Source organism: Eptatretus burgeri, chromosome 12 (genome assembly GCF_056783735.1).
Source record: "Eptatretus burgeri isolate ZD-2024b chromosome 12, Ebu_testis_v1, whole genome shotgun sequence".
NCBI classification, from domain to species: domain Eukaryota; kingdom Metazoa; phylum Chordata; class Myxini; order Myxiniformes; family Myxinidae; genus Eptatretus; species Eptatretus burgeri.
The window spans coordinates 42546132-42551131 of record NC_140972.1 but is presented as its reverse complement, the minus strand read 5'-3'; positions in this window follow the sequence as shown (position 1 = coordinate 42551131).

Here is a 5000-nt window from a genome sequence, read left to right as displayed (position 1 = left end):
ACAGGCCATTCCTTCATTTTCTCGCAGTAATTACCGAGCTCTCAGACGGAGGAATTGTGTCGAAAATGGTGATCAAAATGTCACTTATACTTTCTGAGATGACCTCGTTGAAGTTAAGATGAGACTCGGGTTTGCAGTGATCACTTCATCAGGAGATAGTATTTTGTTACTTGAAGTTAATTTTTTGAAAATCACCTTTCAACTCTTCTGATTTCGATAATTTTGTCCTTTACTTCGGCTAATTTATCTGTAATCTGTTGTTCAACTTCCACCCCTCACTCCTTGTATGTTACTGCATTTATTTTTTTTTTTAATATTTTAATATTTAAACGATACATCAATTCCTTTTCATCAAGCCTCTCTGCTTATGGATACCGTATGTTCTGGTGTATAAACTGAGGCCGTGTATTAACTTGACCCCTATTTTTCACCATCAAAATGAATTAATATATTGATCATTTTATTTTCTGATCGACATTGAAATACGTTTGTACATTAACTTTGTACAGAACAAAGTGAGGGAGGTATCAACATGTTACTCCCATGTCCGCTTAATTTTGTTTAACAGTCTTATTCTCATTTTCAAGAAGTTGAAGAGAGAGGGAGGAGAGGATACCAATATGTTTTTATTTTTCTTTCTTAGTTTTTAATTTGATAAAGAGGAATTTTTGTGGCTAGAGAAAGGAAGAAAAGGGATTCATACCAGTAACAAACCGGTATTTCTTGTGGATTTGTGGCCCTGTATTTCATACCGGTATTTCTTGTGGATTTGTGGCCCTGAAAAGGGCAGTTTGGGTTTGATTAAACTTTTCAGCTAAACCCAAGGAAACCCTCATCAATGCTTTCCTAGTCAAAGATGTCACGTAACTCCTCCTTGTCTGAATCTGCGTAGAGCAAGTCCCTGTCGCTGTCCACATCACCAGCCTGCTCCTCCCAAATGATGTTCTCTGTGCCGTCCATGTCGTTGGAGATGCAGCATTTCAGAAATGCTCGCTTGATGATGTCCGACGGTATCTTCTCCCAGACCTTGACGATCCAGCCGTAAATCATCGGAAGTTCGACCTTTCTCATCCTTCCACTCTTGCTGTAGGTCTTTCAAGCATTGCAGGCCGCTCAAGCAGACTCGTATACCATAATTACTCGTCCTATGGTATTAGGGTTGACTTCAATACACCTACTCCATTTTGTTCTTCAAACTGGTATTGCAGTAAAGTATAAGTTCTCAGATTTCTCCTTCGACTTTGTCTCGTTTGCTCCACTTCTTCCTCATAGTTTAATCATGCAAACAACACTTCAATTCTGAAAATAAATGAGTCACTGGTGGTCAGGCTATATGGGTGGAGGGGAAGGTTTGCCAACTCCTCGGAGCCACAGTTACAAATGGCATACACGCCTTGTGCAGAGGTTGGCTGTTGAAAGCAGAAGCACATCTTTGGCAAACATTAATTGGCTCCAAAATGGCCTCCAAAGCCAGTCACCGACTAGGCATCCTCCGTCGTGCAAAGTCCTTCCTTGGTACACCTGAGCTCCAAACCACATACAAAGCTTTCATCTGCCGCCTGATGGAGTACTGCTCTCACCTCTGGGTTGGTGCTTCTGCCTCACACTTTGTTCGGCTTCATGCTGTAGAAACCAAGGCTTTTAGGATCATTGGTATCTTCCACAATGAAGCTGAATCTCTGGTTCTCTCACTCTCTCACCACAGTCAGTTTGGTGGTCTTTCTGTCTTCTACTGTCTCCTCTCCGGCCTTGCCTCCCCCCCAACCCCACTCTGTCTGTGATCTGACCCTCCCCCCCCCATATTTCCACAGAGCGCTCAAGGTCCACCAGCAACCCCCTTCTGGTAAAACTACCAAAATCACAAATCACTGCTCACCTTCACTATTTCATTCCTCTATTTTCCCACCTTTGGAATAAACTCCCACACTCTCTTCAATCCCATTTTTCCCTCCAGGCCTTCAAAACAGCTGTTCACCACCATCTCATATCTTCCCCCATCCAAAACCATGATTCTTTCTACCCCTGTTAATCCACCCCACACCCACCTCCTTCAAATTCCCTGCTTTCCTTCATGAAAGTCCCTGTAGTGTCCATCTTCTTTTACCCTGTGTACCCCACCCCATCCTCTCTCTCTCCCTTCCACAAATCTACTGATGCCTCTGTTCCCCACTGTTTTGTCCTTCCCTCTCCCACCCCTCCTGTCTCCTGCTACCCTCGTTATATGTTCTGTGTGTTAGCTTTTATACGAGCTTCGATAATGTATACCAAAAAAAAAAACATCTTTCAAATTTGTTTTTGATGGCCTGCAGCATTGTATGAAAGAGTTGTCATGTGTACTTTTGATTGTAGTTTTGTGATGCATATTATCAGTCAATGGAATCTCTTATCATCCTTGAAAATCGAGTCCATGACGTGGTTGCTGGCTGAGGGTTTGACAAAATTTAGGGGGTGTTGTTGATCCCTTATGCTTCCATTGTATAGATTGCATATTGGTTTCAGAATCCCAGTGATGAAAGCACGCTTTTGTCAGCAGTGATCAGACGAGCAATAACTTCGAATGTGATCGTTTCCCAGATACCAGAATCGATATTTAATGGAAATAAACACAATTGAGGATAAATATTTCGGGAAAACAAGAAATTTTAGGATCATTAAAGGTTGATATGGATTTTGAAATCTAGAAATTCAAAAAATACAGACTAGTTAATGAATATTCACCAATTTATCATTATTGTTGTTGTTGCATGTACACACTTATACCACAGAGGTAGTCACACCTTGATGCCATCTGCATGGATATCTTTGGGAGGATATGCTGCCATTTATTGGCACTTGTTTTGATGTCTTCTGCATTCATAACCTTTGTACCACCCAGATGTTCTCTGACTAGTTCAGAGATAGAAAAAAAAAAACAAGTTGACAAGCAGGGGCTTGTCAACAGGGGAGATCTTCCCAGCAAGCAGGGGAGATGATTTCGATCTTCCCAATGCATCTACGCCCGAGTTGCTGTGGGCACAATTGACAAAGTGAGGATGTGCCTCATCTTGCAGTTTAATCATACCCTGAGATGGCATCCCTGCCGGTCGGTCATCTGCGTATTGGTTGTCTCACTTATTGTGTAACAAGTCACTGTAGTACTGTGCATTGATGGTTTTCTCATGTGCAATGAATTATGAATTAAACCACTAAGGACGTAAAACACAGTTGCAAAGTGCTTTCTCGCTGATGGCTGAACCTTGAATTATTTGGTGGTGGAGACCGAGAATGTGTCTACTTCATGCTGATTTGCTGACTCTGGCATGAAAATATGGACCTTGGTGTCACAATATTCAAGGAATCACCTTCCTCCCCTGGTAGCAATCGAGCTTAGTTGCAATGGCCGCATGAATTTATTTTTGAGAAAAAGTTAAGGACCTTTAGTATGCACCTCGCACTTACCTTCTTGAATTTCAATTGAGAATGAATGACTGTTTCCACACTCTCAACACTAACACCCAACGATTCTGCAATTTCAATCATACGAACCTTAACCTGGTGATGCTCTAAAATTTGCTGTTTAATATGTAAAAAAACAAAATTGAAGCACACAACTATGTGAAAGATGTGCTCTACCAAATTGCGCAGACAGTCTTCTTTGAATTCCAGCTGGTTTAAGGTTCACCTTTAAAGGAAATTACCAATGCACCTTTGTTCCACAGCATGTGTGACGATGTTGGCTGCCATATTGTTTTAACCCACAATGCTTTGATCAGCATTGATCTCACTTCATGTCTAACTTGCTTGGGTTATGAAACACGAGTGCACAAAATTTCATAATTACCTTCGCAAACTTCGTTTGACGAAGGTATTGTATTGACCCCTGTGTATTTATTTATTGGTAAATATGTGTGTGGACAACATTGCGCAAAAACTGCTGGACCGATTTGCACGAAGTTTTCAGAGATGATGTGCAGTTACTCAAGGATGCCAGGCGAAGCTTTTGGGAGCAATCGGATTAAAGGTCAAGGTCACGGTCACGAAAAGGTCAGAATCGTTTTTTCGTCATAACGCGGTCAATTTTTATCCGAACGAGATAAAACCAACACCAAAATGTTCATAACTCAATTCTACATTCTAGGCTATGCCACATGAAAGTGTGGCGTAATTACCCTAGGTAGCGGTTGGGGGTCAAAGGTCAAGGGGGTCACCACAAAGCATTTTTCATTGGGCAGCGTCGTGGACAACATTACGCAAAAACCACTTAGCAGATTGTCATGAAATTTTGTGGACTTGTTTGACATCATAAGAGGACAAAACGATTAGATTTTGGGAGCGATCGGATCAAAGGTCAAGGTCAAGGTCACAAAAAGGTCAAAATCGTTTTTTTGCGATTAAAGTGTCAATTTTGTTCCGATTTACATCAAATTAAGTCCAAAATGTTCAGTATTCAAATCCCGATCCACTGATATAGCGTATGGTATAGTGTTTGCAACCCTAGTTAGTCTGTGGAAGTCAAAGGTCAAGGGGGTCACCAAAATGGAGTTTTTGATTGGGAAGCATTGTGGACAACATTACACAAAAACTACTTCGCAGATTGTCATGAAATTTTGTGGATGTGTTTGGCATCACGAGCGGACAAATCGATTAGATTTTGGGAGCGATCGGATCAAAGGTTAAGGTCAAGGTCACAAAAAGGTCAAAATCGTTTTTTCGCGATTAAATTGTCAATTTTGTTTTGATTTACAGCAAATTAACTCCAAAATGTTCAAAATTAAATTCCCCATCCTCTAATATGACACATGGTATAGTACTTTTGTCACCCAAGGCAGCGGTTGGGGGTCAAAGGTCAAGGGGGTCACACAAATTCACATTTATATCGGAAAGCGTTGTGGACAACTTAACGCAAAAAAAAAAAAAACGCAGAGAGGCTTTAATTGTTTTGGATTTGTTTGGCATCATGAAAGGACAAATCCATTAGATTTTGGGAGCGATTGGATCAAAGGTCAAGGTCACAAAAAGGT